A 23,929-nucleotide genomic window follows, 5' to 3' on the forward strand; every position below is an offset into this window, starting at 1 on the left:
TATTAGTACAAGTTTCACCTTGAAAGAAACTGGATAAGTTTGAGTAGAAGGGACAGGTCAAGTTCTAAATTAATGAACTATTCGAGGTATTGATAAATATAGATAGAGTTGTTTATGAGTTGATATTACCACTACAACAGTATGTACCTATAATGGAGTTTGTGTGTCAGGGTCAAGGCGATAAGTATCTGTTTTGAATCAAGTAATTGATTAGGAGCTAATGGGCTCTTGTCCAAATTGTTCTGTATATAGTGACCGATCCAAATTCTTGATCGGTAAAGGCGAGTCCTTGGAAATGAGTGTATATCTATAGTGAATACGTTTGAAATCCTCGAGTAGAAGAGTCTACTTGAAAATTAGAGTCAGATATGCTTGAAAATATCCTCACTTGTTTAGTTAGACCAGATTTTGAGGACAGAATCGTTTTAAGGGGGAATGATGTAACGACTCGTGTATTTTTGAAATATTTAAAAATGTGATTATAGAAATTATTAAATAGAAGAAATATGTGTATTGGTTTTGACCGCTATGTGTTGTTTGATTATTATCTATGTGTGATTTATGGTGTACCGAGTTGCCAGCGTGATTAATTATGGAGTCGTATTGAATTGTTTTCAATTTCAAAAGTGGATTTAGTGCAAATTTAATTGGATAAATATTTGGAATATTTTTAAAATTGTTTTTATGGTTTTATAATTACATTAATTATTTTTGGGATTTTATGAAATTTAGAAATCTATATTTCATCAATTATTTAGCCCTGTATGATTTTCTGATTACTTTTATTTGTAAAATCTGTATCTAATTCCAGAATTTTTCAAATATTATGAAATTCATATTTATTTAAGTTTGGAATATTTTGAGAATTTTAAAATTATTTTGGAAATTTTCGGGATTAATTTCACCCGCGCGTCGATTCGTTTAATTGCTAAAATCGGGTATAAATTATGTTTCAGAAATTATTTTAAAATTACAAAATTTATGTTTTTATTAACTTCAGGATATTTATAACATTTTAAAACTATTTTGATTATTTTTCTGATTTATTTTAGGAGAGCTTGGTTCGATAAATTGCGAAACGCGGGTCAGAAACGGGTTAAAACAGGCTGTCAAAATAATGGAAAGGACACATGTTTAGTCCTCATCAATTTGTTCTCTATGTGTCACTTATTGATTGGAAGAAAATAAAATATATATATATAATAAAATCAGATAAAACCCAGCCCTGTATCCATTTTCAGCCAACCTCATCAATCTTTAAGTCTCGTCTCCCTCGCTATCTCTCGCGAGCTGCTTCCTCCCATTTTCATTTAAATCTCATCTCTCGTTATTAATCCCTCGATTTTCCCTCTTTCTTATTTCCATCTTCCCCTCTGTTTCTCCTTTTTAATTTCTGATTGCTCCGATTCCGGTGAGTTCTTCCGGCCGGCATGTTTTAGTGAATTCTTTGGCTCTGCTTTTGTTTACTGCTTTGTATATATATACGTACGTATATATATATATATATATATGTGTGTGTGTGTGTGTGTGCTTGTGTGTAATACCGAAAGTATGTGTGTGTGTTCGTGAGTGTAAGTGTGTGTGTTTATATCAGTCTGTTGTGTGTGTTGCGGTAGTATGGTGCCGCCTGATTGTACTATTCTTCCGGCCATAATCTTTTTGGCCCTGTGTTTGGGGCGCGTGTATGCGCATGTATTGATGGTTATATTTTAATTGTTTTTTTATTTTTAATTTTCTGCAGGAAATTGTTTGACTGAGTTTCGTGAAATAAACTATATAATTTCGTGCGAAAAATATTTTTGTAAATCGGTGGAATTCGTGAGGAAACCCGAATTTAACGGGTACCGACGAATTTTACTGCCGTCGGCGATGAGCCTCGGCGAGCCGACGGTGGACTGTGATGAATTAATTCTGAGTCCTAAAATTTTTAAAACATTAATTTAGTTAGTAAATCTATTTTCAAAATAAAAAGTATTTATCAGGTATATAAAGATTGTATCGAAATTTAGGCTATGTAATTGATTGTGGTTGGAACTTGTGAAGTGGAATGCGATTATTGTTGAAGTAATTTTGTTGATTGGTGGATTGTTGTGGTGAATTGACGTCGATTGTATTCGACGGGTAGTCCAATAAACGAAGGAGACGCTGCCCGATTTCCGGGGAAACTGAATTACGTAAATACGGGAACGTATCTGATGATTATCAAGACGTCGAGTGACTATATATATTTATATGTGTGTGTGTGTGTTTTATACGAACTTGGTAGTACGTTGTGATGAAATATTTTGCCAATCGATAACCCTGATTTAGTAAAATAAAGAGTATATGTATTTTCCGAAAACGAACACCAAACCGATTTTTGAGATTGTGAACCCTACTTGTTGCGTGTGTTATTATGATATAAATAATTACGAGTCGGGTTTGAATATCGTTGGGTAGAATTGGTATCAAGGATATGTCAAGCATACCTGGACGTCTAACATAGGGTATTTTGACCCTGTAGGTTCTAATCGGGAAACCGATAGTGGAATTGGACTAAAAATGACCTAGTATTCAGTCGACGAGCTCAGTAGAGTTTCAACAGAAAAACCTGAGTGTCGAGGTCGAATCTAATATGGATGAGTGGTTGGATGTTAAAGCCTGAGCGGCAGAGTCGGCTCAGAGTCGATCAGTAATGGTTGTAAAGCCCTGTAAGGCAAGTACTTCTGAATTATTCTTCAAAATATATTGCAAATATTTTCGAACTGTTTCATAACATGTCTTTATTACTCAAATAACTCATGTTTTAATATTGCAAGTGCTTTAAACTATTTAACCTTGGACCCTGATTTTTCTTGATCTTGAGCCATAAGCCTTATTCTTTGTAAACCGTCCTTAGTTGATCCTCAGACACCAAATCATACCAATATGATACTACTCCCCAAATGTATAACTACCAAACACCAAACACTGGAAGAGAATTGTTTTAAAGCACATAAACTTTTATACTCCTACCATTCTTTATAACATCAAAGTACCACACCTTGAGAAATCATTACTGGTCTAATACCTGATCCTTTTACAAACTGAAAACCATTTCTTATACATACCCAAATATACCCTTGTGATACTCATGAATCGCATTACGTTTTTATATCAATGCTTTATCACTGTTGATTATGATCTTGCTTATTGAATTACATTGTTTATTATACTGAATTGTTTTAGAATTGGATAGTTTTCTTTATGTGGGCCAAATTTGTGGTCAGACCAGATCGGTGGTCAAATTAGGCCAATGTGTGCCTTGGATCCAGTTCGTAGAGCAGAGTTGTGTGCTTCGCTCGGGGTTAGTGCGTGACTGATCAGCAGCCTAACCTTGGTTTTAAAACTTAAAATGAATATCCAATTCTAACGATTGTTTAACAATAAACTTGATTCTTCTGAATCATTCCATTTGAACATTGCTTAACCTCAGTTATCACTGTTATGACTTGCTGAGCTAGTTAGCTCACCCTTGCGATTCTTTTTATATATTTTACAGTTGAAAAGGATATGGATGATAGTAAAGTTCCTCAGTCCAAAGTGCGGCTAAGGTTCCAGTTTGAGTTGGATCGAGCTAGCAAGGAGCTTCATACGGTAGAGAGATAGTAAGATTGTAAGAATAATTTTATTATCAGTTGAAAGTTAAATTAGTGGGGATTTGATACGTTGTAATAAAAGTTAAGGTTGTGGCTTGTTTTCATACTTTAACCTGTTACGATCCGTGGTTATGTAAAGCAGGGTCATTGCAAATAATAGTTCTTATACAGGTTTATATATTGTGTATGTGTTGTGGACCCCAAACTTCTGACCCGGGTTTGGAGGGCACCATACTGAATCATCAATTCTTGAGCCTTATCACCTACTACATGTTGATCTATTTGGTCCAGTTAATGTCATGTCTATTGCAAAGAAGAAATATGTTGTGGTCATAGTGGATGAGTTCACCAGATACACATGGGTGTATTTCTTGCACACAAAAAGTGAAACTGTATCTATCTTGATTGATCATGTCAAGCAACTGGATAAATTGGTCAAAGATTCTGTGAAGATCATAAGATGTGATAATGGCATTGAGTTCAAGAATTTGATCATGGAAGAGTTCTGCAAAGACCATGGAATAAAGCAGGAATTTTCTGCTCCTGGAACTGCACAACAAAATAGAGTTGTTGAAAGAAAGAATAGAACTCTTATTGAAGTTGCATGAACTATGCTTGATGAAGCAAAGTTGCCAACCTACTTTTGGGCTGAAGCTGTGCAGACTTGTTATTCCTAGTGAACTAACAATGAGATTTACATAAGGGGGGTTGAATGTAAATCTCAAAACTTTTTCAAGTTTTGAGCAGTTTCAAAGGCTTTGTGTTTAAGATAAACAAGTGTGTGAATTGCTTTAAGCTAATACACACAGATATATATTCAAGCACAAAAGTACAGAACACAACAGACCTTAAAAACTTTTCTGGTGGATTTGTTGTTCCACCAGAGATGGTATTTCAGAAAATCTGTGATTCAAGAAGTTGATCACAGCTGCATCCTAGTACAAACTAGATAATTTTTCTCAAGATTTTTCTAAACAGCTCTGGAAAAATTCTTTTCTAATTACTAGCTGCTACTTGGTTTATATAACACCAAGTTTACAAGTGAAGACAAAGATAAAAAGTACAATAATAAAATAAGTTCTCCACTTGTTTCTTCTCCATTTTACTCCAGTGCATTGTTGACTATTGCCTCTTTATACTAAAGTAGAACGGCTGCTTTTTCTGATGTTCCTGAAATAGGCTACCACATCTCAGTTGTCTCTGTCAACCCATGTGCCTCTGTTTGTAGGTACAACTACCACTTGTCAACTGCTATTTAACAGAACATCCGTTGAAGCCTTCATCCGTTGATGGCTTTATCCGTTGATGTGTTAGCAGTTGAAGCTCTATCCGTTGATGCACTCATCCGTTGAAGGATGTTATCCGTTGAAGCTTTAGAGACATCCGTTGAAGCTTTGTTTCTCATCCGTTGAAGGTCTTTAAGTTATCCGTTGACACCATTTCATTTATACAAAATTACAAGGCATGAAATATTTACAATTGGCCTTCCTATCTGCATATCCTTTAGTAGTCAACATGACTTATAATTTCCCTCAACATTTAAGAATTATATCTCAAATTCAGAGACTGAAATGTGCTACAACACTAGACTTATTTCTAAGTAAAGCTACACCATCAACGGATAGCCAAAGTGGTCTTATCCGTTGAGGCTACAAACACTAGATTTCTACTTAAGTGTTTTGTTAAACATATCATCAAACTAATGCACATATATTCCTAACAATCTCCCCCTATTTATGTCTATAAGAATTGTAGACATAAATTCAAGGTCTTGATGATAACAAAACACTTAACAAATATATGAACTGAAACTAAGTAGAAATTTAAAAGTGCTGCAAAAGTGTATGTACTAGAAGGTAATTGAAGATTTACAGTGTTTCCAAGGGTGCTCCACTAGCCTGAGCAAATCATCTTTTTCTTCTTTGATCCCTGGTTTTCTTTCCTAGCCCTTTGTCATTTTCCTCAATTTGGAGTTGGAGTTGTCTGAAGAATTCAGCTTCATCTTCATCACTGATATCCAACTTAGATTGCATTTCTTTGAGAGTTTCATTGCTGGCAATCTTGAGTTGGTCTTCAAGTCTGAAAAATCTTCTAACTCCTTTATCATCTCTGAATTCCATCAACCAATGAGGTGATTTGTGAATTGTAGTTCCCCTTTCTTGAATGAGTAAGGTTCTGGGCAAAGCATTGGGCTCCCTCCAAGTTTTCCTTATGTTGGCAATCTTGTTGAGAATTTCAGTCTTGGCAGTCCTGGTAAAGCCAGAATCCTTTTGTATGGCTGAAAAGACTCTGATCAAGGTAGAGTAGCCTTCATTCAGAATCCTGTAGAGAGACCATGTTCCTTCCCCAGCTCCTTTGTATCTGAACACCAATCTCTCTGGTAGCTGTCTGTAAGCAGCAATTCCCCTTACATCCTCCAGCTCATCCAGATAGAGTTCAATGTCTGAAATTTCTTTTATGTCACAGATGTGAACATAATCATCTTTATAAATGGGTGGCTTAGGGTTAGGTTTATGTTTTTGAGTGAATTTCTTAGAGTTTAGGGGAGGTGTAGATTTGGATTTTCTTTTCTGTTTCTTTGGTAGTGGAAGAGTGGTTAAAAAGGTAGGCAAATTGATGGTGTCCCAATCAATAGGTTCCTCTTTTGGGATGATTGGTTCACCATGGATGTTTATAGTGGGATCAGCAACAAAGGGTTCAGGTATGGAAGGTAGAGATTTAGTTTCTTCAGTGTTGCCTTCACTCCTTCTATGTGCCTTGGCCTTTCTTCTGTTTCCCTTCTGCCATTCCTCTTTTTCCTCCATGCTTTCACCAAATATACTCCCAAAAACCTCATCTAAGTTTGCAATCTTGTCTTCACCTCTGACTTCAATTCCTTTCTCATTTTCAACTAGACTTGACTTTAGCTTTTGTTCAAGCTTTGCTTGTGCTCTTTTGTCAGCCTTGAGTTTTTCAGCTTCTTTCTTTAACCTTTTGGTTTCTTCCCTCTTGGCTATTGAGAATTTGGGATGTCCTTGCATCACACATATGCTCTTTCCCTCTCTAAAGATAATAGCCATGTTTCTCCTTACTGCCTCATCCATGGTCTCCTTGTGTTTTATGATGCTAGTACCCAAAACTTTGTCTTCATCAGGCTTTGGAAGAGGAAAGTCCACTTCTTTCATCTGAGCAAAGTCTAGAGGGTTCTTTGTGGAGTCCTTGCTGGATCTGGTGTTGGGCTTGAGAACCATAGGTTTTAGATTCTTGAAAGAAGTCTCTCCAACCTTATTTCTCCTTTCTGGCTTGTGCTCTATATTGATTGGTTCAACCTTTGTGCTATGTTTCACAGATATTGATTTATCTTGTGTTGAGCCAAACAGCTGTTGCATCCTTTCATTAATTCTCCTCCTTTGCTCTTTCACTTGAATTTCAGCTGCTGCTAGCTGGATTAAATCAATTCCATCAGGCTTTCCTTTGATTTGAATGATTGGAGAAGTAGTGATGGCAGGAACTAGCACTTTAGATATTTGGATTTTTGTAGATGGCTCTCATTCCCCTTCCCTTTTACTCTCCCCCTTTTTGTTATCATCAAGGAGAGGGGTCAAGCCCTGTGCTTTTGCCAGCTGCATAAGTAGATTTGTTTGAGATTGTTGGTTGTGAAGAATGGTGGCCACAGAATCTTCAATAACTTGAACTCTGTCTTCCAATTTGGCCAGCCTCTTTTCAGTATGTGATTCCTTTTTCAATCTCAACAAAATGTCCTGCATTGTACCAAAGGGCATGACTGAATCCAATTTTTCAGAATTGTAGGATTTCAAGTCAGCAATATCCTTTCTGAGTTCATCCACACTCAGATTCTGTCTTACTTGCTGCAACTTCATGAGATGCAGTGAGTCCAAATGAGCTGTAAGGATAGCCTTTGTACCAGCATGAGAAGTTTTCTGAATGGCCTGTTTGATAGTACTGATTTTTTTGACTAAGGAGACATTGAATTGCCCTGTTGTAGACTCCTTTGTGAAGGCCCATTCAGGTAGATTTGGAATAGAACTAGGGCCTTCATCTCCCCCTAAGTTCATGCTTCCATCAGAAGAAACAAAGTCATCATCATCAGAATTTACTCCAAATTCTTCAAATGACTCACCAGCTGTTGAAGGCATATTGTTAATAGCAGTTTTGTCCCTTTGAAGAGATGTTGTTGTATGTACTAGATGTAGTGTCTTTTCTGCCTCCACATTGCCCTGTGCAGCCAATACTTGATAGGCTGAAACAGGATGAGTAAAAGTGTCAGCATCCAAGGAAATGTTATCAATTACAGCTTTGTAATGTTGCTGAAATTGTCTTTCCTTTTCAGCATCATTCACAATCATTGACTCACTAGCAATGGCTGGATCCATCCTTATATCTGCTGTACCTGCCTTTCTCTCATTTTCTCTATGTTCTTGCATCAGGGGCTCCCCCTGGCTCACACAACTCACTCCCTCACCTTCACCTACTAAGGTGGTACTCCTCTCACTTACTTTTGCCATGCTGGAAGAAATAGCATGCATATTTGAGCTCTCAATCTCTCCTTTTGCCTGGGAGCAACCCAGCCTCTCACTCAAATTGTCACTCCCTTCCCTCAGTCCTAGAAGTGATTGTACAGTAATCAAGTCTTCTACACTTGGAATTGTTTCAGTTGTGTGTGTAGAGACTATCAACGGATGAGGAATAGCCGTTGAAGGTGAAACTGATGGTATCAATGGATAACTGCTGTTAAGCTTATCCGTTGAAGAACAACCACTTGTCAACGGATGAGTGATATCCGTTGAAGAAGGAAAAGAAGTAGAAATTGAAAGTGATATAACTGTTGAATCTGTGTAGATTGATATGATTTTTGGTGACACAGATCCTTCAATTACATCTGAAAGAATTTGCGGGTGATCCAACAAATCATCTAAAAGATGATGATCACCTGTATTTGAGTGGGGCTCCTCCCTGAGTTGTAAAGAGGGAGAATCAGGAATTGATGGGAATAACATATCCACATCTAGAGATGGTGAGGAAGTGTGTGGTGATTGATGTGTGTTAATTGTGAGAGAATGGGGCTGTGACTCCACATTTGTTGGAGCCACATCAAACTGAGTTTGAGAAGGCATAGATACAGATGGATGTATCTGTGCAGTGTGTGCACCCTGTGTAGAAGATTGGGTTCTAGCTCTCTTTCTTCTAATAAAGGCTTTTGTTGGTGAGTGTTTGGCTTTAGTGTCCCTCCCTCGTTTGTGTGTTCCTGGTTGGGAACTATTTTCAATAGTTACATCCTTTTGGGAGGATGCAGCTAGGGATATGCTAGTAACCTTTTCAACCACCACAGGTTTTTGAGAAACTGTGGCTTGGCTAGCTTGGGAAGCACTTTTCTCTCCTTCCTTATCCTGGGGGTTTCTTTGATGTTCACCCCTCCCCTCACCACTCACACCCTGTTCACTCCCCTTAGGGTTAATGGTAGGTGTTACAACTGTTGTCTTTTGAGAAACAACAGAGGTGGTTTTCTTTGTCTTTGATTTTGAAATTTTAGTTTTGGTGACCTTGGTAGGAATCTGTTGGGGCATTGTCACAGATTCCATGGCCACACTAGAAGATAAAGAAATAGAGGGGTTGGAAGAAGTAGGAGTTGTAGAAGCAATTACCTCACCTACCTGTGGTGCATTCATGATTGGTAAATATACCAATGGCACACTGCTGTTGAGATCCATTCTCAATAAATCTGCAAGAACTCTTTTCTCTTGTGCCCAGCACTTGAGTTTATTATTCTCATTCGTAATGACCAAACCTTCAGCAACATGGTTAGCCAATAACATAAAGAATCTAGCATAATAGATGTTATTAGGTCTATTAGCTTTGTTACCTAATCTAGTACCCAATTCTAGCATAACATAGTTGCTAAAATTAAAATACCTATCAGAAACAAGCATATAGAGCATATTAACAAGAGATGAAGTTATGGCATCAAAATTGCTAATTTTCCCAGAGAAAACCTTGATAAAGGCATCCCCAAGAAAACTCCATTCTTTCCTAAGGCATTTTCTTTTAATACTCCCTAAACTAGCAGAGTTAAGAGAATAACCTATGGAATCTAACATGCTGGATACATCATTATCAGTGTGTGGTGTCATGGCATTGTTCTCAGGTAATTTAAAACATGCTAGTAAGTCATCACAGTTAACACAGTGATTTTTACCTTTGAGAGTGAAGGAGATAGTCATATATATGGAGTTGAACTCAGCAGTTGTCCAAATCTCCTCAACTACTTCACAGTAAATCGTTGGGGCTTCCAGCATTGCATAGCTAAGTTTACAGTTTTTGATGAAGTCCATCATTTTGTGATAATCTGAGTGGGCTTCATTCTTTTCTACCAAAGCTATGAAATTGTTCTTCTCATAGATGAACCCAGATTGAGACATAATCTTTACTACTGGTGCCATTGTTGTGAGTAGAAATTGCAGAGAATAACTTGAAGGTTTTGCAGAGAGAAAATGGTAAAAGCTTTGAAATTTCAAGAAAGCGTAAAGTAAAAATGAAAAATCAGAAGGGCTTATATACTTTCTCAAATTAAAAAAAAACATAAATAAGAGATTAAACAATAAATATGTGTAAGTGAATTTCAGCCGTTTAAGAATAAACTGTAAGTATTCTGAAAACTACCTTTAAAACAAATACATACAGCTGTATGTATGAGTATCAACGGTTAAGACAATAGAATCAACGGCTGTGAAACACTTGAATCGACTGATGTGATATTTCAACGGATAAGGTAAACTGTCATCCGTTGAAGAGCACTTCAGTTTTATCCGTTGACGGATAAAAATTCCAGAAATGTATATGACTTTCAACGGATAATGAACATCCGTTGACAGAACAATTTTGACTTTCAACGGATAGGGAATATCCGTTGATGGAATAATCTATGTTAAAAATCAAATTTGTTCTTGCAGCTAATACATTTCAGGCTTCAATTCAAATTGCAATGAGGACATGAATTTTAAGAGTAATTAAGCATACCTAGCTCACTTACCAATCTTGTGAATGTTGATTCATCAAGTGGCTTGGTAAATATGTCTGCAATTTGTTATTCACTTGGAACAAAATGAAGTTCCACTGTACCTTTCATCACATGTTCCCTAATGAAGTGGTACTTGATATCAATGTGCTTGGTCCTTGAGTGCTGCACAGGATTCTCTGTTATGGATATGGCACTTGTGTTGTCACAAAAAATAGGAATTCTATCAACATGTAGTCCATAATCAAGGAGTTGATTCCTCATCCATAACACTTGAGAGCAGCAACTTCCAGCAGCAATGTATTCAGCCTCAGCTGTAGAAGTAGAGACTGAATTTTGCTTTTTTTTGCTAAACCATGATACAAGCTTGTTTCCCAGGAATTGGCAGGAGCCTGTTATACTTTTCCTGTCTATTTTGCAACCTGCATAGTCTGCATCTGAGTAGCCAATTAGATCAAAACCAGACTCTCTAGGGTACCAAATTCCTAGATTTGGAGTCCCCTTGAGATATCTGAAAATTCTTTTAATAGCTACTAAGTGAGATTCTTTAGGGTCAGCTTGAAATCTAGCACAGAGACATGTAGAAAACATTATATCTGGTCTACTGGCAGTTAAATATAAAAGTGAACCAACCATGCCTCTATAACTTGTAATGTCCACAGACCTTTCAGTCTTATTTAATTCAAGTTTGGTGGCAGTGGCCATGGGAGTTTTTGCAGATGAACATTCTATTAAGTCAAACTTCTTTAAAAGATCATAAATATATTTAGTTTGACTAATGAAAATTCCATCACTAACTTGTTTAACTTGTAAACCAAGAAAATAGGTTAGTTCTCCCATCAAGCTCATTTCATAATTACTTTGCATTAGCTTAGCAAATTTTTTACAAAGCTTATCATCTGTAGATCCAAATATTATGTCATCTACATAAATTTGAACAAGTATACTAGAGCCATTAACAATCCTAAAGAAGAGAGTTTTATCAACAGTACCTCTGGTGAAGTGATTCTCCAAAAGAAATTTTGATAAGGTTTCATACCAGGCTCTAGGTGCTTGCTTCAGTCCATAGAGTGCTTTCAACAAATAATACACATAGTCTGGAAAATTTGAATCTTCAAACCCTGGAGGTTGACTTACATAAACTTCTTCCTCCAATTTCCCATTTAGAAATGCACTCTTGACATCCATTTGATAGACTTTGAAATTGGCATGGGCTGCATAGGCTAGAAAAATTCTGATGGCTTCAAGTCTTGCAACAGGAGCATATGTCTCATCAAAATCTATTCCCTCTTGTTGAGAATAGCCTTTAGCAACCAATCTGGCTTTATTCCTTATGACAATGCCATTTTCATCCATCTTGTTTCTGAATACCCATTTTGTGTCAATAGGACTCTTGCTCTTTGGTTTGGGTACCAGCTTCCAAACTTTGTTTCTCTCAAATTGGTTTCAGCTCTTCCTGCATAGCTAATATCCAATCTGGATCCAATAAAGCTTCTTCCACTTTCTTAGGTTCCTCCTGAGATAGAAAACTACTATACAGACATTCATCTTGAGTAGCTTTTCTTGTTTGCACTTTAGATGATGCATCACCAATGATCAGTTCAAAGGGATGATTCTTGGTCCATTTCCTTTGAGGTGGAAGATATACTCTAGATGAGGTGGCCTCAGTATTGTCATGATGTGAGACAGAGTGTTGATTAGTTGAAACTCCCCCTGAGTTGTTGGTCCTTTGCAGGGAACTTGGAGTTCTATCAACTGATGATGTAAATCGATTATCCATTGATGAACTATGATCAACGGATGCTTCATTTTGTACTTCAACGGATGATGCATTATGTCTTTCAACGGATACTGCATTGCCTCTATCAACGGATGCAGAATTTTGTGCATTATCCAAGGGCATGTTTTGAATCCCTTTTGAAGTGTCATCTCCATCAGTCTCCTTTTCACTATCATCACAATATATCTCAATGTTGTCAAATTTGAGTCTCTCATGGTGTCCCTCATCTGTTAGTCCATCAATCTTTTTATCATCAAACACAACATGCACAGATTCCATAACAATGTTGGTTCTTAGATTGTAGACCCTATAAGATTTTCCAGCTGAGTAACCAACAAATATCCCTTCATCAGCCTTTGCATCAAACTTCCCTTTATGGTCAGATTGATTTCTCAGTATAAAGCATTTACATCCAAAGACATGAAGAAAGTTTAGAGTTGGTTTTCTTCTCTTGAACAACTGATAAGGAGTCATGCCTTTAGCTTGATTGATCAAAGAAATATTCTGAGTGTAGCAGGCACAATTAACAGCTTCAGCCCAGAAATATGTTGGTAACTTTGATTCTTCAAGCATTGTTCTAGCAGCCTCAATTAAAGATCTGTTCTTTCTTTCAACTACCCCATTTTGCTGAGGTGTTCTTGGAGCTGAGAACTCATGCATGATTCCATTTTCTTCACAGAACAGCCTCATTGTCAAATTCTTGAACTCAGTTCCATTGTCACTCCTGATATTCCTAACCTTCAAGTCAGGATGATTATTGACTTGCCTGATGTGATTGATAATGATTTCACTTGCTTCATCCTTTGATCCAAGAAAATAGACCCATGAAAACTTTGAGAAATCATCTACAATCACTAAGCAATATCTTTTTCTTGCAATTGACAATACATTGACTGGTCCAAACAAATCCATATGTAGCAGCTGTAATGGTTCATCAATTGTTGTTTCAAGCTTCTTTTTGAATGATGCTTTCCTTTGTTTGCCTTTCTGACAAGCATCACACAAACCATCCCTTGAGAATTCAACAAGAGGAATTCCTCTAACTAAGTCCTTTTTGACTAGATCATTCATTTTCTTGAAATTCAAATGAGATAGCTTCTTGTGCCATAGCCAACTTTCAACTGGACTTGCTTTGCTGAAGAGACAAGTAATAGATTCCGGATCAGTAGAGTTGAAGTCAGCTAAGTACACATTTCCTTTTCTAACTCCAGTTAGAACCACTTTGTTGTCTTTCTTACTGGTGATAACACAGGCTTCAGAATTGAAGGAAATTGTATTCCCTCTATCACATAGTTGACTGATGCTCAGTAAGTTGTGCTTGAGACCATCAACTAATGCAACTTCATCAATGATGACATTCCTTGTTGAAATCAAGCCATATCCCATAGTAAACCCTTTGCTGTCATCTCCAAAGGTTATGCTAGGGCCAGCTCTCTCCTTAAACTCTGTGAGCAGGGAGAAATCTCCTGTCATGTGTCTTGAACAGCCACTGTCCAAGTACCATAGATTTCTTCTGTTTCCCTGCACACCATAAAATCAATCAAGTTGATTTTGGTACCCAAGTTTCCTTGGGTCCATTCATGTTAGCCTTTCTCCTAGACTTCATTCCTCCTGCATCTTTAGACTTAGGAAACTTTGAGTCAACCTTGATCTTAGATGTAGTTGGTTGAGGTGTAGGGTTAGTCACAGAATTATTTAGCACATTTGGAATTTGATAAGGCATGGATTGTGCAAACATGTTATTCCACATAGGCATATTGTATGGCATTTGAGGCATACTAAATGCAGCAAGATAAGGATTGTTAAAATATGGCATGTTTGCAAAATGTGCATAAGGATTCTGTTGAGACATAACAGGCATAGCATACAGAGGTGATGCAGACATATTAGGCATGGAAGAGGGTACAGGTATGGGAGTTTTCTTAATAGATTTGCAATTAGCAGATAGATGATTAACACTATTACAATGCACACAGCTTTTTCTAGGAGCATACTTATCAGGTGTGTAATTGTTATGTTTGTTAACCCCTACCTTCCCATTTCTATTAGATTTCCTTTTAGTTTCCTTTTTATCCTCAACCACTTTGAGCCTATTCTTTAACTATTCTAAGTTCATATGTCCTATATTCACCTTACTGAAATCTTTGGATGTGCTTGCTTCTTCTTTGACAAAGTTCTTGGAAGTTGAACCAAACTTTTTGTTGAGTTTCTTTAGATTTTCACTTTTAGAAACATCTGCCTGTTTCAATTGAGGAACCTTCAACGGATGCTCCTTTTCTTCCTTCAACGGATAATTTTCATCATCCGTTGATTCCACATCCGTTGACAGCCCATCAATTAATTCCATTTTCTTTTTGTTTTTATCCCAGGCAGTCTCACAAAATGATTCAATTTCTTGGACCTTGACAATTTGAGCACTAACATCCCTAGATGTCTTCCAGGCTTTAATCACCTCTTGCTCTCTCTCTAATTGATTAGAAAGTATTTCTACTTTCTTAACAGATTCAGCTAGTTCATTTTCAACAGATATACAATGTAGCTTAGTTTTCTCTAGGTCAATCAACTTATCTTCTAACACAGCATTTCTATTACTTAAAAACAGATTGTTCTCTTTAATCCTACTATTTTCTTTAGCAAGAGATTTAAGAGACACACGCAAGTGATACAATTCAGTAGACATGTCATTAAAAGCATCATTGCACTCTTCTTTAGTAAGCTGTGTTAAATCAGTAGTGATTACCTGGTTGCTTGATGAACTAACTTCATTTTCCTCAGAATCAGCCATGAGAGCCAAGTTGACATATTCCACATCTTCATCCTCTTCTTCTGCATCAGCTGCCCAGTCTTTTTCTTGAGTAATGAAAGCCTTCTCCTTTTGCTTGAGCAGATCAAAATATTTCTTTTTGTAATCTACTTGGTCAAATTTCTTCTTTTCAGAAGTTGGCTTTCTGCACTCACTTGCAAAGTGTCCACTTATACCACAATTGAAACACTTGAACTTGGATTTGTCCACCATGTTCTTATGAGGTTTAGTGGCTCTAGTGTTTTTCTTAAATTTCATCTTTGCAAATCTTCTGGACAGAAATGCAAGATGCTCATCAATACCATCAGAGTCATCTTGGCTGGAGTTGTCTTCATTCTCAGCAACTTGCTCCTTACCCTTGCTTGATTCTGATTTGCTTGTGCCATCTTTGGAGTTTAATGTTGATCTCACAGTTTCTTGTCTGCATTCTTTCTCATTTTCAGCTACCAAGGCAACTGAACCTCCTTTCTTTCTTCCCTTCTCCAATACCTCATCATGTTCCAGCTCTAGTTCATAAGTCTTCAAGATTCCATATAATCTTTCAAGAGTGAAGTCCTTATAATCTTGAGAGTTTCTCAAAGAGACAGTCATGGGTTTCCATTCCTTTGGCAAGGATCTTAAAAATTTAAGATTTGAATCCTTCACCTGGTACACTCTACCATACAGCTTCAGTCCATTCAACAGCTTTTGGAATCTATTGAATGTGTCATTTAAAGATTCATTTTCTTCAAAATGAAAGTACTCATACTGTTGAATGAGAAGCTGCATTTTGTTTTCTTTTACTTGTTCTGTACCTTCACACAGTAGCTGAACTGTGTCCCAAACCTCTTTGGCAGTTGTGCAATTTATCACATTATCAAACATATCCTTGTCAAGACCATTAAACAAAATGTTCATAGCCTTCTTATCCTTGTGGACTTCTTCTGTGTCTTCCATTGTCCATTCTGCTCTAGGTTTTGGAATGGATTGACCAACAACAATTGTGGCTGTAGCAACTGTGGCTACTTTGTGGGGAATGTGAGGACCATTCTCAATGCAGTTTACATAACCTTCATCTTGGGAGAGTAGATGAAGGTGCATTTTCACCTTCCAATGGTGATAACTGTCTTTGTCAAGAACTGGGATTTTTACTCCAATATCCTTCTTACTCATCTTTGTTAGTTTCCAAGAACTTTAAACTCTTCGTGTGTCAAGAGCCTGCTCTGATACCAATTATTATTCCTAGTGAACTAACAATGAGATTTACAGAAGGGGGGTTGAATGTAAATCTCAAAACTTTTTCAAATTTTGAGCAGTTTCAAAGGCTTTGTGTTTAAGATAAACAAGTGTGTGAATTGCTTTAAGCTAATATAGACAGATATATATATTCAAGCACAAAAGTACAGAACACAACAGACCTTAAAAACTTTTCTGGTGGATTTGTTGTTCCACCAGAGATGGTATTTCAGAAAATCTGTGATTCAAGAAGTTGATCACAGCTGCATCCTAGTACAAACTAGATAATTTTTCTCAAGATTTTTCTAAACAGCTCTGGAAAAATTCTTTTCTAATTACTAGCTGCTACTTGGTTTATATAACACCAAGTTTACAAGTGAAGACAAAGATAAAAAGTACAATAATAAAATAAGTTCTCCACTTGTTTCTTCTCTATTTTACTCCAGTGCATTGTTGACTATTGCGTCTTTATACTAGAGTAGAACGGCTGCTTTTTCTGATGTTCCTGAAATAGGCTACCACATCTCAGTTGTCTCTGTCAACCCATGTGCCTCTGTTTGTAGGTACAACTACCACTTGTCAACTGCTATTTAACAGAACATCCGTTGAAGCCTTCATCCGTTGATGGCTTTATCCATTGATGTGTTAGCAGTTGAAGCTCTATCCGTTGATGCACTCATCCGTTGAAGGATGTTATCCGTTGAAGCTTTAGAGACATCCGTTGAAGCTTTGTTTCTCATCCGTTGAAGATCTTTAAGTTATCCGTTGACACCATTTCATTTATACAAAATTACAAGGCATGAAATATTTACAATTGGCCTTCCTATCTGCATATCCTTTAGTAGTCAACATGACTTATAATTTCCCTCAACATTTAAGAATTATATCTCAAATTCAGAGACTGAAATGTGCTACAACACTAGACTTATTTCTACGTAAAGCTACACCATCAACGGATAGCCAAAGTGGTCTTATCCGTTGAGGCTACAAACACTAGATTTCTACTTAAGTATTTTGTTAAACATATCATCAAACTAATGCACATATATTCCTAACAAGACTGCTTGTTTTACTCAGAATGCAACACTCATTAACAAGCATGGAAAAACACCATATGAGATGGTGAAGAAAAAGAAGCCAAATCTAAAGTATTTTCATGTATTTGGATGCAAGTGTTTTGTTCTTAAGACTCATCCCGAACAACTATCCAAATTTGATCTAAAAGCTGATGAAGGAATTTTTGTTGGATATCCACTTTCTACAAAAGCCTTCAAAGTCTACAATTTAAGAATAAGGGTTGTCATGGAATCTATCAATGTCTCTTTTGATGATAAGAAGATTACTGGACTTGAAGATTTCAATGATCATGATCAGCTGAGATTCGAGAATGAAGTTTTAAATTCTGATTTTGTAAATCCTAATACTGCAAACTCTGATGGATTAAACTCTGATGTTATTGAAACTATGGTGACTACGCCTAAGGAAAATGCACCTGTGCAGGGGGAGCATACTGAAGATCCAACCACATCTCAAGAAGCATCAGAACCTACAACAGGCTCTTCAAGTTCTGATGGGCCAAGTTCTGATAATTCTGGAACCTCATGTTCTGATATTTATGGAAACTCAAATAATGAAGGATCCAACTCAGAGAGCATAATTTCAGGGGGAGCATCAGAAAATGTTGATGGAGACAGCATGGATCATGGGGGAGAATCCAGTTCTAGAGAAAACCTCCCATCTGCAAGGAAGTGGACTAAAGCACATACACCTGACTTAATTATTGGAAATCCTGATGCAGGTGTCAGAACTAGAATAGCTACATTAAATTAATGTCTTTATCATTCTTTTCTTTCTCAGACTGAACCAAAGAAAGTGGAAGAAGCTCTTCAAGATGCTGATTGGGTGCAAGCAATACAAGAAGAGTTAAATGAATTTGAAAGAAATAAAGTCTTGACCCTAGTGCCAAGACCAAGGAACAGATCAGTTGATGGTACAAAATGGGTGTTCAGAAACAAAACTGACAGTGATGGCATAATTACAAGGAACAAAGCAAGGCTGGTTGCAAAAGGATACTCTCAACATGAGGGAATTGATTATGATAAAACATTTGCACCAATTGCTAGATTGGAAGCCATAAGAATATTTTTGGCTTATGCTGCTCACAAGAAGTTTAAAGTCTTTCAAATGGATGTGAAAAGTGCTTTTCTTAATGGAGAATTGGGAGAGGAAGTATATGTTGAACAACCTCTAGGCTTTGTAGATCCCAAATTTCCCAATCATGTCTATAGGCTTGATAAAGCACTTTATGTCCTTAAGCAACCTCCAAGAGCATGGTATGAGACATTAGCTCAGTTTCTTCTGGAAAGTGGATTTAACAGAGGAACTATTGACAAAACACTGTTCTACCTCAACCATGGAAAGGACTTACTTTTGGTGCAAATATATGTTGATGATATCATTTTTGGTTCTACAAATGACAGACTTTGTAAGAAGTTTGCCAAACTGATGCAGTCAAGATATCAAATGAGCATGATGGGAGAACTTAACTATTTTCTGGGCCTTCAAGTCAAGCAGAATGAAGAAGGAACTTTTATTTGTCAATCTAAGTACACCAAAAATTTGTTGAAGAAATTTGGAATGCAGGATTGTTCAAGTGCATCCACTGTTATGGCCACTACAACTAAGTTGGATAAGGATACTGGTAAATCAGTAGATATTACTGATTACAGAGGTATTATTGGCTCTCTACTCTATCTAACTGCAAGTAGACCTGATATCATGTATGCTACCTGTCTTTGTGCAAGATTTCAAGCAGATCCAAGAGAACCTCACTTAACAGTTGTCAAAAGAATTTTCAAGTACCTAAAGGGTACAGCTGATCTGGGATTGTGGTATCCTAGAGAATCAGACTTTAATCTAATAGGTTACTCAGATGCAGATTTTGCAGGATGCAAAATTGACAGGAAAAGCACAAGTGGAAGCTGCCAATTTCTTGGAGGCAGATTGGTTTCTTGGTTTAGCAAGAAACAGAAGTCAATTTCCACATCAACTGCAGAAGAAGAATACATTACTGCAGGAAGCTGTTGTGCACAGATTCTTTGGATGAAGAATCAGTTACTGGATTATGGGTTAGAATTTTCTAAAATCCCTATTTACTGTGATAATCAAAGTGCTATTGCTATGACAGGTAATCCAGTTCAGCACTCAATGACAAAGCACATCAGCATTAGGTACCACTTCATAAGGAAACATGTGGATGAAGGTACAGTGGAATTGCATTTTGTTCCCACAGATCAACAACTAGCAGATATCTTCACAAAACCACTGTGTGAAGCTACTTTTACAAGATTGGTAAATGAACTTGGAATGGTTTCAGGTTCTTTCTCTAAATTTGCTTAGTTTATGTTCTGATACATCAGACTTTATGATCAGTATTTACAGATATTACTATCTCTGTATATTCTGTGCTTAAATAGAAAATTACTTAAGTGTCGATTGTTGTCTGATGTGAATTTCTAAACTCTGATAGTGATATGAATATTTCTGTGACTATTCAATCCAATGAGGATAACTGTGCTAGATGTTGACCTAGTAATCTTTAATATACTAAAGATCCCATGTTTGAAGTAATTATTTATGTGGAAATCTTTTAGCACAAGCAAATTCCGATATTGAGCTTAGTTAAGTTTACTTTGTATATCTTATTACTAAGTCAAAAACTAGAATATTGCTTCTAATTTGTTAAGTTCTGATGTTAGTAAATATGATGAATGTACTAAGTGCTGATAAGCCTCACTTATCAAAAGAAAAGGAAAAGAAAAGAAATAAAAATCAGGTACTCCTTTGAGATCTAGAGTAAAAATGTGGAAGGGAAGACCCAAGTGCATTGCTGGTATTAAGTAATATGCATTATAAAAGCAAAATAAAATTTTCTTGGTGACTTTTCACACTCTATGATTACTGGAAAAATACTCTGATAACAACATAAATTCTGATAAGCAGTAGTGACTCACTTACATTGAGAAGCCACTGTAAAATAGAATTTCAAAAGATGCATAAAATGAGCACAATATAGTTGAGGTGGACTCATACATGAACTCATTCTAAAGTTGACTTCAGAATAATGACAGATTTTAAGTAAAGTTCTCAGTTATGCCTTATTTCTAAGATGTACTGAAGTGAATCAGACTTTACTTTTGTCTAATATTTAGCTTAATGCACACACGTACACTCCATATGAATAATGAAAATTATTGTGGTGATCAATGTTATTTTAGATGAACAATTTATGTGTCAGATTGCATAAATTCTGAGGACAAGTTCTGATGGAAGTTCTGATGATTAAGTTCTGATGAAACCATATCAGTATTTGTGTGAAGAATTACGGGAATACACATTCACTTTTCGAGTTAAGGAGCCATATTCTGATGACTTTTAAATCTTGATAATAATCAAGTTTTGATGCTGACGTGACAGTATTTATTTACTTGGTTTATTTTTGGTCATTACTTGAACGATAATATTTTTACAGAATATTGGTTAAGGTGAGATAAAACAGTCATAATCATTGGGGGTTAGTGGTTAGTGTATGTCCTGAAAAACTGTATGTGCACGGTAATTATTACTTATATTACGTGCCCATTAACTCTCATTCTAACCGTTTACTGACTGTTCAAATGGTGCCAGGTGTAAAGTGTATCCCATGCTTCAAAAATATGACTGTTGAGTGAAGGGAGTATATATATGAGAGATAAAAGATTTTCTAATCTTTTACTTACTTTTTTATTCTAAATCTCTTTTTCTTTCTCTCTCTCTCTCTTTTATTTTCTGAAGTCGTTTTTCTCTCAGGACTTTTTACAAACACTTTGCAAACATTCTCTTATTCACTTATTTCTTACAGAGATGGCACCAAAAGATGAAATTTTTGATGGAGCTAAGTTTGTTCCTAATAACTTCTCTGTTATTCTTAGCAAGTCAGAAGCCCCATCAGAACTTCATTTCATTCAGGACTTTCTTGCTAGTTCTGATATTGGGTACGCTCTGACTGCACCTGATGTAGTCTCTGGTACTCAAGTGCTGGAGTTCTGGAGAAGCGGAGTATATGATGATGGTGGTGCTCAAGGGTCCCCAAGTATTATTTTTTCATCAGGGGAGGATGAGCATGTTGTGACATTGGTTACGGTTTGCCAAGCACTGCAGCTACATGAGAACTGTGTTTATTCTACTGTTGAAGAGCCAGTTCTTTAAAACATGATGGCCGGTCTGGGGTATGAGAGGATATTGGCTAAGCTGGGTCAGTTGAAGAGATCCTACATAAGGAGGGAATGGAGTTTCTTCTTTGACTGCATAACCAAGGCTTTTGCAAACAAATGTTCTAATTTCGATGCAATTCCCATATTCAGCCAACAAATCGGGTATGCTCTTATTAATCAAACTGATTTTGATTATGCAAGTGTTGTCTTAGGTTTTATTGGGGATAGAATGACAGAAGATAGAAATACTGTTTATTTTGCTAGATTATGTCATCTTATCTATAGTTTTTGTTGTGATGATAAGCCCCAATCTGCTAGTGAATTAATTTCACCATTCAGACTAGCTAAAAGAGCTTTTAATGACTTATTATCTACTGATAATAAGAAGGCTGTGTTAAGACCCCTCCTAGTTCCTTTATCTGTCAAACATGCCTTAATAACCTATAATCCGGTCAAATATACTGAAGTATATCCTGATGTCCAACCATCAGAACCTCATCCATCAGCACTTACCACCTCTACACAAACACCTCAACCTTCTGATCCTACAGAGCTGCCTTCATCTTCCAAACCCAAGAGGACTAAGAAAGTACCTCAGACTCAACAGAAGAGAAGGAGATTTATTCTGCGAGATGAATCAGATGCTGAGGAACAGGTTCCAATATCAAAACCTATTATTGTAGAAGCTGAGAAGGTTTCTTCTCAGAAAGATATTATAACTGGGAGTTCTAGGCCCCTCAAAAGGCTTAGAAAATTAAATTCTGATGATAAAGCTCCTGCCGTGTCTCCACCTTTGAGGAAATTAAAGAAACAGAGAGCTCATAGGGACATAGTTGAGTCAGATTCAGAAGATGTAGTGGAAGCAACTAAGGAAGGGGATCAGGAATCTCTGATCTCAACAGAACAGTTGTCATTGAATTACTTCCTTCTGCACAACATGAAACTGCTCAAACTAAACTACCTACACCTTCTATGTCACCTATAGTTGATCCAGTACATACTGAAGAACCAGGTACAAGTGCTGAAATTGATATTCATAACCTGATTGTGTTTGAGGTTTTGTACTTGGAAGCTCCACAAATTCAACTCACTCCACCAACAACATCACTTTTGAATGTTGATCAGAACCTGTCTGCAGATCAGAATTTAGAGGAAAATGTTGAAGCCTCTATAGCCTCACATACTGTTATTTTATCAGAGGATGCTGATACTGCAGGATCTACAAGTTCTGATGCTGCTAATGAAGAAACTACTGGTGAAGCTGCTGGTAATTTAGATGTTGATGCAGCTGGTCCATCAGGACATGCACCTCAACAAACTGTTCATAAAGCTGATTTAGTCAAGAAGTTTATTACAGGGGAAGCACCAGTACCGTGGAGTGAAACTCCTAGAGGAAAGGAGTGGACTAAAGAATGGAACTCAGTTAGTTTTGTTCCTTCTGAAAAGATTCTTGCTGAGCATCTTGTAAAAGCTGATGAAATGCTAATAAATGATGATTTCAAGGCACAACTGAGAGTTACTGCATTGAGTACAAGGCACCTTCAAGGTCAACACTCAATAACTCATGACAAGGTGAACAAAATTCAGGAAGCTCTAATCCAGCAAGATATGAATGTGAAACTTGAAAAGAACAAATTTTTCAAGCCAGCCTTTGGCAGAATTGCCTACATTGAGAAAACTCAGGAGAAGCAACAAGCTAAAATTGAAGAAATTCTGAAAAATCAAGCTTCTCACCAAAGTCAACTCAATGAGATCCAATCCTCAGTGGAATTGTTTGTCTCTCTTCTATTACCTGCTGATGCCAAAAAGGGGGAGAAAGTGATTAAGTCCAAATGCAAATCTATTCAGACACTGAAAGGAAAGGATGATGGAAATGATGACCACGGAAACTCTAATAAGGGTAGAGGTCAAGGTCAAGGCAAAGGACTTTCGTCAAGTAAAGCTAGAATTATAAGTCAAGGAACAAGTTCTGATACTGGGAGAAGAATAAGTTGGTTCTGATACTGGTAAAAGGATAAGTTCTGGTGGATATCTAGAACTTGATGAAGAAATTTCAAAGCAGTTATTTCTTAAAGAAAATCCAGGAATGGACTTTGAGAGTCTAAAGGAAGAAGAAGCTAGACTCAAAGCAAAAGGTGTCAAGACAAAATCTGAAGCTTCTGTTGTTAAAAAGAAATTTCCAAAGCCTAAGGGTATTGTGATAAAGGAAAGAACAAGTTCTGAGGCAACCAAGGCCAAATCACAAATGGA

General features: G+C 36.8%; 1 pseudogene; it reads right to left on the reverse strand.

Annotated features, from left to right (window-relative positions):
• Positions 1 to 23,929, reverse strand: part of LOC141719215 (uncharacterized) — a 300,973-nt pseudogene that overhangs the window by 129,150 nt on the left and 147,894 nt on the right.

This window comes from Apium graveolens, chromosome 4, assembly GCF_009905375.1.
Source record: "Apium graveolens cultivar Ventura chromosome 4, ASM990537v1, whole genome shotgun sequence".
NCBI lineage: Eukaryota > Viridiplantae > Streptophyta > Magnoliopsida > Apiales > Apiaceae > Apium > Apium graveolens.